This window comes from Capsicum annuum, chromosome 7, assembly GCF_002878395.1.
Source record: "Capsicum annuum cultivar UCD-10X-F1 chromosome 7, UCD10Xv1.1, whole genome shotgun sequence".
Taxonomy (NCBI): Eukaryota; Viridiplantae; Streptophyta; class Magnoliopsida; order Solanales; family Solanaceae; genus Capsicum; species Capsicum annuum.
In genome coordinates, this window is record NC_061117.1 from 160795025 (window position 1) to 160807558 (window position 12534).

The following is a 12534-nucleotide window of genomic DNA, read 5'->3' on the forward strand; positions in this document are numbered from 1 at the left end:
ACTAACCTTCTTCGGATGTTGTATATGCATGCGATGTTGGAATTTGTCGTACTCCTAATCCTCCTGCTCAATGACTTTTATTTAGAATTAGGTAATGAGTCAGATTTAAGTGGTGAGCTTTCATACATCGAAATACCCCATCTCATGATTATGTTTTCCTTTATACACTACTAGAAATTACCGCTATTATAATGAACCTTTTGGCAATGGTTCAAAAAGCGTTGCTATAGAGAGTCGATTGAACCATTACAAAAAAATTATTTTAGTCGATGCTATAACCATTGTTATTGATATATAACCGTTACAATAGGGTGTATTATTGTAATGCTTACATGAAGCATTGCCATAAAGCCACCTATGGTATCACTTATTTGAATAATAAAAGCTATTGTATCGACTTAAATTTTTTCCCTCCCTAATTATTCCCAAAGTGCACCGAATTTAATGAAATATATAACAATGATTAAAAAAAAATAAAGAAATACTACTGATCGACTTTGGGGTATCAAGTTAACTCGTTGGGTTAACAAATAAAAGTTTCAATCGATCGATCCAATCGAACACTTTGCGTCTCCGATCTTCCAATCAGTGCTACAAATTTTCAAATCAATGCTCGAAATGTTCAAATTAGTGCTCCAGTGCATTTCAAAATTAACAAAAACTTCACACGAGGATCGATTGTATCTCAAATCGATGCTCCAATCTACTACTCCAACTATCGCTCTAACCACCAGTGCTCCAATCGACCACTGCTCTGACTTTGAGTGCTCCAACTGCTTTTGTTTGACCTCTAGCCGTCTATAAAAATAGATATTCATGCTTCTTTCAGCTTCTATGATTTGCGGAAATAGTTTCAAAGTTCCATAGAATTTTAGTGCCCTAATTTCTAGCTTCTAATAGTATTTTTGTGCTTATGGAAAAGACTAAGTTTGAAGCCTAGCTGATAATTCCTTTTGTAATAGTGTTAGGCATGAGAATATCATAATTTGAAGGCTGTTATTAATTTCGCTCTCTTTTGTTCTTTACAGTTGGTTCTTTGCAACATTGTTTGAAGAATAAGTGAATGAAGTTTCTTCCCTAATGCTAGTAGCTGATATATGGCAATATTTGGAGGTGTGCTTTGTAGGTAATCCACGTATAGTGCTAACACTATAATAGTTCAGGGAGGAATAGATTTAGTAGAGATACAATTTTGTAACCTGTATAATTAGGTGTTATGACATTTACTTACCCGGCCACTAGAATAATGAGCATAACTATAGATCCAATTGCTATGCTTGCCAATTCTTGCACCTCTAGAAAGAACTAATATTTAGTATGTATTTATTGGATGTACAGTATAAAAACAAAAATTTCCTGACATCTTCCCTAATATAGTGGTTTGCGAATGTCGAAGGAAGTAATTCTGCAGCTATCTGGTCATAGAAAAGACCGATCATAGGTATTTACTTTCTTTATATTACCAATAGTATTTATGAATGTCTAAATTGAACTCAAAGGAGGTAAAAGATCTTTCTGTTTATGATTGTGTAATTAAATCATTATCAATGATAATATAACTTTTATCTGTACAAGGTAAACTATAACCACAATAATATATAGTCTAGATTAATATTATTAGTCCAATGTACTGAATTGACTCAATCAAACTCTTTTCCCTTTTCCCCTCAAGACATGGTTGATTAGTTATCTATTCGTTAGTAATAGTTTTGGTGAAATCATTTCTACTTCTATAGCAACTGATGTCTTATGTTAAGGTGGCTAATATTGGACCCATTTGGATGATGATACTTTTTGAATCATGGGTTTCCAAGATGTTATTGAGCTTTTCGTCTTATTTCTACAACAAGTCTGCAAATCATTTTGGTTCTTGACCTAGATTTGAAGACTTGAAGGTGTTTTTTCAAATCCTTGTACAACCATAAAGAATGAGTAAACCACCAACAATAATTTTAAGAACTTGTGTGATCATATGTTTGATAAATGGTCTTCAATTGCATAACTTCCCTTTTATGATCTGACACTAGTTAATATTTGGTGGTATGTTTTTCTCAATCCATCAGTTTGATAATCAGTTCAGCATGAAAAAATTATCTTATTTGAGAAAGAACATGAAGGGAATTAAGAACGTATGTGAACGTTCATTTGGTCACCTTCGGGCTATAGCCTTTCTAGCAGAGTATTTTAGAATTCAGGAGGTGTTACTCCTTAAAATAAAATATTATGCTCTAGTTCTCCATGTTGTTATATGCATGGAATCAAACCATTTTTAATTCAGGCGACATCCAAACCATTCATAATAGAAAAGAAAAAGAATTGAACATTATATTTTTTTGAATTGACACAAAGTAGAATAATTTATAATAGATGTGAATGATATAAGAAAAGATAGAGCAAATAGCAAAAAGTGAAGTGGCAGAACTTACTGATGATCCTTACTGTAGATTAACTAATATTCTTAACTTTGTAAGTTTTCCTGTATCAATATATATTCGTTGAACAATCACGTATCAAGAAGGGTGTTCAAGAAATCACACGAAAGTTAAGAGATTTGTTTCAGATGGATCAAGATCTTCCATCTTTTCTTCTTCTTCTCATCCCTTTTTCTTCTTTTTTTATTAGCAGCAGTAGATAAAAAACTGGTTATTTTTGTTTGGGTGTAGTGGTAGCTAGTAAGGACAATGTTTTTCTGTACTTGTTTATTCAAATAGGGTTGCATACCATATGATACCCAATGAGAGTTTCACTGCAATGTGTCAACCTCTTGTAACAAAGTGGCAAGAGGTGCTTTTTAGTCTCACCGTAATTTTATCTTTTGTGCTAGTAATAGATTTTCATTTTCAACTCTTTACCTTTACTATGTTTAAGATATACATGGCTTGATCTGGAATGTGTTTTATGTGGAGTTATGTTAAGTACTTTATGTTTTGGATGATAATTGATAGAAAATGTTTATTACAGATTGGAAATGAGTGATAATTCAATTGTTTAGAAATTCCAAGATTATAGTTAGACATTACCATTTTAAAAGATGTGTTATGTATATTCAATTTAAGATCAACTTATAATTTTCATCTTTTTGGCTGTTTGTCTATAAATTTGAAATATGTTTTTGGAAGATCATTCTCTTTGCCAAAATTTGTTGATGAAGTTCAAAAAGTGATTCATCCAGCTCTTGAAGATTACTTAAAAGTAAGTATACACAAGCTTATTAAATTTTATGGACGAATTTGCTCTATTCTTAATATGGGGTGAAAATGGGAGAAGTAGTAAGAAGGTAGGAGCAGAGCTACAAACCGGGTCCATGTTTAGCCGAATGCAATAGTTTTGGCTCAAATGCTGTATTTTTCATAGGAAATTAATTTGATATTTGAAATTATTATTTTAGAACCTATTGACTTGGAATATTTAGAATTTTGAATACATAAACTTCAAATCCTAGCTCTGCTTCTAACTAGGAAGGGCATGGTATAACATTTGTCTAGTTCAGTATTAAAGTAGTTGAGTATTAAGTTGTTTTAAAGTGGTTGAGTAGACTGGTTTAATAGAGAGGTGTGGTTGATTAGTATGATGTTCTAAAGTTTTTGAGTAGTCTGGTTCAATAGAAATTTATAGGTCTGTTACATGTATATGCTATTTATAGTTTTAAGCTTGGAACAGGTAAATGTGAGATGGCTGCCAGAGGAAGATTCTAGGCCTGATATTGGGGACGCTCCAGTGTTCTATCCAAATGAAGAGGTCCTAATTTAATTGGCTAATCAACTCCTTTCAGTTCCTCTATCTTGAATAGTCCAACCATTCACTTCTGGTATTCACAGTTTGAAGGGAGTTTTATGAGTCTTGCCTGGTCAAGTTTCCTTAATAACTCTTTTTAAATCTAAAGGAATCTGAAGATACGCGTCAATATATGGCCAGCATACGCTCCAAAGGAGAGGCTTAAGTAATTTGTCGCATAGTAACTCTTGCTTCATGGAAACCTTCATGCCCTCTTAAGGAAAAAACTATATAAGAGAACTCCAAATTTGCTACCTATGTACAGAGAATCAAAAAAACATTAGAATCGAGATTAGATAAGAAGGATGTGGGAAGTTAATACTCCTAAGAAAAAGAAAATAATAAGATGATTAAAAATGAGAGTAGTCCCAGGTAATGATAGTGTTGCCAATAGACCTCATGGTGAAGGTGCTATCTTTGAAGCCGAGAGATTTGAATTTGAACCTGGTCCAGATTTTACACTAGATGCATTTCTGAAATATGTTGATGATTTAGAACTTGCCACTTAACTAATCAATTGGACTTAATTAACGTTTTGCTTTTGAGTTTAAATTACTAGCTTGTTATGTATTTTGAATTATGAGATTATTAATGAATGATTTTTTTGTGATGTGTATATTTTGTGTTGTAATTTATTATTTATGAAAATAAAAATTTACATTAATAAAAGCAACTATTTATATAAATCATTTCAATTTATTAACATGTGGAAACTATCTTTGCAATAGATTAATAAGCTGTTGCAATAGGTAGTCAAAATTCATTGCGAAAGACCAATAAAACTATTGCAATAGTTTAATGAAATAGTTGTAATAGGTACTCAAAAAATGTTATAATAGAATAACAAAACCATCACAATAGATATTATTGTAATGGTTTAATGTCATTGCAATAGATCCCAATAAGTCAAAAAATAACTATTGTTATAGCCTCACCTATGGCAACGGTATCAGCCAACCGTTGCATAAGACATTGCCATAGATCTATCACAATGCCCATATATAGGACGTTTGGTGAACTATTATGGTAGATCTATTTTAACGATTTTGTCGTATATTGTAACAGTTTTACAACCGTCACCATAGGGGTAATTTCCAGTAGTGACATTTTGACTATTTCTTTGGATTTGGTTTCTTGCTATTGTTAGGGGAATGTTCCTATACTTTATTGGTATTAAGTCTTAGACCATAGTTTAGAAGGATTTGTTTGGACTACTATGGCCATTGTACGGCGTTGGTCAATCATTTAGTCGAGCTTTGGGGGATGGTTTTAGGCATGCATTTAAAACTTTCATAGACTATTGTATTCAATGTTCCTATATGTTCAAAATTCATTCCACCATGTGGTGTGTTCTGGTTGGTCTGGTTAGGTGCAGAGGGTGAACTCTGGTTTATGTGGGACTTGAGATACCTGTCACGGCTAGGCCCTGGTTCAGTTCGTGGCATACGTCAAGAAGTTTTAGCTCCATAGGTGTAAAAGATATTGTGCAAAAATACAGGTATTCGTGCACCATACAGATAGTTGATTCAGGTGATACTTAGAGTCCATTAAAGGTAGAAGTTGATCTATTCTTTAGGACTTAGCCTAATACCTATTTCTATCTATTACATCTCTGATTTTGTATTCTGAGATAGAGTCTTGGTCCTTTGTTAGGAATATTATAGTATCTTTTTACATTCGAGAAGTATTTAGTACTTCTTACACTGTGACACTAGGTTTTAGATTTTGTTTGGTATCATTCATTATATTTCTTTCATTATCATATTTAAGTGTCTTGTCTTTGCTCACAAAGCCTTATCTTGGGTTTCGATAAATTTCTCATGTTATATCTGTATGGGTGGTAGACTTACTTTTCAATGCTTTCTATGACAAGCACCATCATGACCCTTGATTTTCGGTTCATGACAAATTTGTATTAGTTCTAGGGTCATTGGTCTCAACAGTGTAAGAATGAGGTCTCTAATAGATTCTCGTAAGTAGATACATAGATTTCTATATCTAACTTTTAGAGGCTATAAGATATCTTTATGAAACATATCTTATTTCATACTCTTTCACCCATTTTTGTGCAGATGGTGAGGACTAGATAAAGTGCGGCTAGATATTCAAATCATTTTTCTTAGGGGAGAGCCTAATCTAGAGGGCGCATTTCCAGTTATGATATGGCTTGACATGGAAGATGGTCACGAGGATCTACAACCATCTAGATATAGCATAAAAGGGCTCTCTCTGAGCTTCGAGATGAGTTTGTTAGAAATATAGGTCCTACTCCAGTTCTATTGAGTTCTTTTACCCAATATTATAGGGATTAAGGGCCTATTTGCAGACTCAGTTGGAGGGTTCTCCTTTGAGTGCACCCCGTATTCCTCAAGCGCCAAGTGATGTACCTTATCCATGCCAAAATCTACTTATGATGTTCCTTCGATTCTGAGAATGGATCCACCCATTGTACCGATATTAGCTTATGGTACTCCACAAACTTTGAGTATAGTTCCTCCTTATATTTTTGTATTTGAGTATGGTGTTATGAGATGTAGGGTTTATAGTTCTTTATATTATGTCTCCTCAAATGGGTTATCAAGTAGCCAAATTTATTATGACTCTTATTATTGCTAATATATCTATATCTGTTGTGGATTAAAAGAGGTTTGAGAGATTTACTCATTTGGGTCCAACTAGTAAAACATCCCAGGTGTTGGTCCTTGAAAATTTTTGAAATTTTATCCTCACTGTTTAGATGATGACTTACCCTACGAGTCATAGAGAGTCATGATGAGTTGTTAGACCCAATAATAACCTAAATAGTGTATCAGCATTTAAGTTTGATTTTGAGTAAAAATGGCTCACAATGAGTCATTAGGATTCGTTATGAGTCATTTTATGAAAATTGTAGAATGTCCAGTGTTTACCCCAATTGGTTTCTGTGTTGACTACTACTGGACCCCACGAATCGTAGGGTTAAATTACGAGCCATGGTATACCATTCTTAAGGCCAATAGTGGGTGTTCCTGGTGACACTTTCATGAAAATGACTCATAGAGATGAGTCATGATGATTCATTATGCTACCGTAACGACAAACGGTTTATTTTTCCATCTTTTTAAAAAAAGGTATTTTAGACATTTACCTCTTATTTCAATAATAACCCACGACCAAAAAACATACTTGGAGTCTTAATTTCATCGATATCCCACTCCAAACAATCTTTTTGCTCTCTTAAGTTTATCAAGCATCCATACTTAGGGTTTCCAAGAAGTAGGTCTTCCAAGGGCTCAAGGATTGGATTGTCTCTGCAATCTTGGGTATTTCAAGCATGTTACACTTCCCTAAATAAAAATCTATTGAAAGCATATGTTATTAAGTGTTTTTCATTTGTTATTGATAATGGTTTTGAAATATGGGTCAAAGGTTTTGAATTTTTTTGTTGAAAATAATTTCCCATGGTTTACCTTTGACTATTCATACTTTAATTATGGTATTGAACTTGTGGGATGAATGGGTATGGTGAATAAATAAGGGGATTGTGATTTTCCCTAACTTGTAAGATTTAAAGTGGTAATGACCTCAACCCAATATTGTGAAATTGGTTTTGAATATGAAAAACATAAACATTGAACTATTCTTAAATAATTGTATGATGAGAATTATTAATGAATCATAATGATTTTGAATTAAAAATTATGGGTTGTGTAATTCCTCAAGCTAACGCATAATTAAACTAAGGGTCCATGAATGTCCCCAAATAATGAAAGTGTTTAGGCATGTTGATGTTATCTTTCAAGTGTAGTAGGTATGACGATACCAATAATGTATGCCTAAATATATATTATGGTTAAATAAATGAGAATGTGTTATAAATGATTTAATTCAGCTTTGATGGGGATTGTGTAGCTGAGTTTTGAAAGTGGAGGTCCCGAAGGACCAATACTAAAAATTGTGATTGTTGCTGCGACGGTCTAAATGACCTAGCGGTTTGAGTCCCCCTTATTATTATCATATGATTGAGAGGTTTGAGTCTCCCATATCATATCACATGATTGGGTACTTGTGTTACCTTGATATGCTAGGTGGTTCGAGTACCCCATAGTGCATAAGTATACCCTCTGGTTCGTGGAACCATACGACTTAAAGCCCTACCAGTTAAGGAAGGGATGGGCCTATATAGCCCATGGTTGCCTTCTTATGTTATCATGGTTAAGCTATATAATCCTAGCTAAAGTTTTAAAGTATATCTTAAGCCTTTTTCCCTATCCCAGTATATGGTACATACACATATGTACATATATGAATTTGATTATGTGCTTTAGATTTGAATGATTTAGAAACAGTTTATCAGAACATTATGTTATCCTTATTCCTAAATTACATGCTAGTGCTCAACCTACTAATCATCTCACAATGTTGAATCCCGATAGGATGCAGACACCAAAGATACCTCAACTTTTCCTACGTAGAGGTTTGGTGGATCGTCTTAGTTTGTCGGCTTATTGTGGTGAAATGGTGAGCCTCCATTCTCCAAAAGTCTTAGACATTTTATCATTTCTTATCATATATAAGAATTGAGAGTTTTCATTATCATTAACATTACCATTGTCATTGTAATTTGTCAGAGTTGGGGAATCTCTGGACTAAGACTTATTTTGGTTCTGTAGTAAGAAGGCTTTATTTGATTACTGTCGACTTGGGTGACATTGGTAGGTTGTTCGGTCAGTTACCGATTATCAATAATAGAGGTGATTTAAATATCACTAATCTTATTCATATGTTATCTTGTTATATGTTCAGAATTTATTCGATGGTGGGGATGTTATGTTCATTAGGATAGGTGCTGGGGGTAGTATCAGACCCATATGGGACTTAAGATACCCATCACGGCAAGGCCATGGTTCACATCATGAAAAATTTGGTATCAGAGCCTAGCTTTGGGGTCATTGAGTGTCCACAAAGCCGTGTCTAGTAGAGTCTCTTTTATAGGTATGTAGTGCGCCACACTTATAATGGAGGGGCCACGAGGTATTTAGGAATGTTTCCCTTTCTTGTCATTCTATTTTGAGCTATAGAGTCTATGGTCTTAAAATCTCCTTTAATCCCAGTATGTTCGCTTTTTAGATCATGCTTCCTAGAAGATATGATGCTCGTGGAAACTTTTCTGTCCTATATGAGTACAATGTAGATGAGTTCATCCTATTTAAGGAGTTCAGACACAACCTAGGGTCGTTGTTTCTGATTGACCTAGTGGAGTTCACCCAGTTCACCCGATCTGTCCTCGAACATCTTATGCTGATATATTTATTATTGAGTTCTATCAGTCAATTCATTTCCATACCCATTTGGTGGCTTCTTAGACTGTGTATGTTGCTTCTATTATTCCATCTTTTAAGGTTGCTAGAGTTTGCTAATTTATGAGGGTGGGCCCTTCCACTTCACTAGTTTTAAAGTTGGGGAAGATCTTCAAAATTTTATAACTGAGATAGAAAATATTTTCTTTGTGTTTCATTCTACTGATGGGAATTATGTGGATTTTGTTGCCTATCAATTGAAGGATATGGCATATCAGTGGTCTGAGGAATAGGATCAGTCTAGGGTGATGATGATGAGTTTGCTTTGTGGGATGATTTCTCTAGTGCTTTTCTAGATCTCTTTTTTCCTCAGGAGTTGAGGCAGGAAAAAGATGAGAAATTTATGAACTTAAAGCAAGAAAGTATGATAGTATAGGAGTATGCCTTGAAGGTTTATTAGCTATCATAATATGATCCAAAATTTGTGTCTAGCATGAGAGATAGAATGAGGAAATTTTCTTCTGTGTTATCCTTTGAGAGAAAGGCTGATATTTTTGTAACAAGGATATGGACATCTTTATAATTGTGGTGTATATGCAACTAGAGGAAGATGTGAAGAAGAAGAATGCAGAGATGAGCGAATGACAGATTAAGAAGTTTTGGTATTCATATCAGGATAAAGGTCAACAATAGAGTGGTAGAAATGGTGGGAGGTTGTCAATTAAAAAGTGGGGCAATTCTTGTTCCTTCTCTACGGCTAGTGCTGCTTATCTGAAGTTGTCGGGTGATCACCATTTACATTGTAGTGTTGGTCCCAGGGCACATGATGCCTTTTCTTAGGCTAGTATGGGGCTCAGTCAGCTTCATCATATCCCATGGTTGATTTCATGGTTAGGTGCATCGTGGTCTTTATGATGAAGCGAGGAATGAGTGCCTTAAATATGGTAATATACAGAGGTATTGTCCTTCCAGGGTTGCTTGTAAGGAAAATAAGATCCCTATTTCTACTTTATCAGCTCAGGCATCAATGATTGATACTTTTACTTCTTGCTCCGGCATTGGTAGAAATTATTTGTAAGCTCTTGCTACTCCTAAAGATTCCAAGGCATCCTCGATGTTGTTACAGGTATGCTCAATCTTTTCTCCGGTGACCTATATTGACTACTTGATACCTGGTCTACCCTCCCTCATGTCACCCCTTATGTGGCTATCCATTTTGGTTTTGATCATGAGTGTATTCCAAATCTCTTTTCTGTGTCCACCCCAGTGGGTGACTCTATTATCGCTACAAGGCTCTATAAGGGTTGTGTGATGTTCGTCCGTGATAGGGATACCTTGATGGATATGATAAAGTTGGACATGTTAAACTTTGATGTAATTTTGGGGGTAGATTGGTGGCATTTATGCTATGCATTGCTTGATTGCCTAACTCTAAGGTTTATTTTTATTGATCTTTGGCCTAAGTACCATTAATTTAAGATTACGGCGGGAAATATCCCTAAGACTGCTTTCTTAACCTGTTTATGGTCATTTTGAGTATTTAGTGATGTCCTTTGACTTTACCAATGCCCCGAAATATTTTCGGATCTTATAAATCCAGTATTCTGTCTGTTCTTAGATTTGTTCATGATTGTATTTATTGATGATATTTTGGTCTATTCTAAAAGTGAGGCAGATCATGACATTACCTCAGCCTTAAGTTGATAACATTGAAATCAGTGGTAGTATCTGAAATTCATGAAGTATGATTTTTGGTTAAATATTGTGACTTATCTAGGTCATGTTGTTTCTAGTATAGGGATCATTGTGGATCTACAAAAAGTTGCGGTTGTTAAGAAGTGACCTAGACCTACGACTCAAATTGACATTTGAAGCTTTCTGAGTTTTGCTAGGTATTATAGAAGGTTCATGGAATGTTTCTTTTCTATTGCTACCCTATTGGCTAAGTTGACTTAGAAGAAGATGAAGTTCTTGTGGTCGGAATTATGTGGGGGTTGTTTCGATAAATTGAAAGATAAGTTGACTTCAACTTTGGTTTTGACCCTACCTGAAGGTACTGATGGTTTTTTGGTGTATTGTGATGCGTTGTGGGTAGGATTGGGTTGCATGCTGAATCAACATGGAAATGTGGTTTTATATGCTTTTAGGCATTTAAAGGTTCATGAGAAGAGCTATTCGACTTATGATTTTGAATAATTAGTTATGGTGTTTGCATTTATGATTTGGTGATCCTATTTGTATGGCCTCCATGTTGATATTTATTCGAATCTTAAGAGTCGATAATATATGTTAACTCAAAAAGTGCTAAATGTCAGGTAAAAGAGATGGCTTAAGTTGCTTAAGGACTATGACATGAGTCTCCACTATCATCCATGTAAAGCTAACATGGTTGCTAATTCTCTTAGCAAGTTGTCCATGGGGAGCTTATCTCATATGGATAAAGAGAAGCGGGATTTTGTCAAGGATATTCATCGTTTGGATAATCTTGGAGTCCGTCTCTTGATTCTAAGGATAGTGGTGTGATTGTGCAGGATGTGGGAAAGTTAACTTTTGTTGTTCAGGTATAGGAGAAACAAGTGTTGGACCCTATCTTAATATAAATCATGGAGGATGTAGGTAGGCAAAAAGATATGGCTTTTAAGATTGGTGGTGATGGTATCATGAGGTACCAAGGTAGATTGTGTGTTCCCGGTATTGATAGGTTGCAGGGAAGAATTTTGGCTGAAGCACAGGAGTTCTGTTATATGGTTCAACTTGGTTTGATGAAAATGTATCATGATCTTAAGGAAATTAATTTGTAGAGTAACATGAAGTTGGAGGTGGCCAATTTTGTGGCTAAGTGCATAGTTTGTCAGCAAGTGAAGGTTGAGCGCTTTAGTCCCGATGGATTGTTTTAAGAAATTGAGTTGCCTATATGTAAGTGCGAAATAATTATTATGGGGTTTGTTCCTTGTATTCTGTGGTCTCGACGTCAGTTCAATTCTTTTTGAATTATTGTTGATAGGATGACTAAGTCTGCTCACTTCTTGCCGGTGAGGACTAATTTCTCTTTAGAGGATTATGCCAAGTTGTTCATTGAGGAGATAGTAAAGTTTCATAGTGCTCCATTTTCAATTATTTCCCTTTGAGGTACTCAGTTCACATATCATTTTTGGTGTTCCGTTAGAAGAGTTTTGGGTACTACGATGAGCCTTAGTACCGCTTTCCATCTGCAGATAGATGGGAAGGTGGATAGAACCATTCAAACTTTTGAGGATATGCTCAAATCTTTTGTGATCAACATCAATGGAAGTTGGGTTGACCACTCGCCACTAATAGAATTTGCCTACAACAGCAGTTATGAATCTAGCATTGATATGGCCTTGTTTGAGGCTTTGTATGGTAGGAGCTATCATTCTCTTATTGGGTGGTACTAATTTTGGAAGGCTGAGTTATTTGGTCCAAATTTGATTCATCAAGCCATGGAGAAGGTGATGGTGAT

At 34.9% G+C, this 12534-nt stretch overlaps 1 long non-coding RNA gene across 1 annotated transcript; it reads left to right on the plus strand.

Annotated features, from left to right (window-relative positions):
- The first annotated feature begins 406 nt into the window (after positions 1-406).
- Positions 407-4390, plus strand: LOC124885525. The gene is made up of 2 exons (XR_007042635.1): positions 407-3192; positions 3661-4390. It is a non-coding gene; the product is annotated as an uncharacterized LOC124885525 (long non-coding RNA).
- The last annotated feature ends 8144 nt before the right edge of the window (positions 4391-12534 follow it).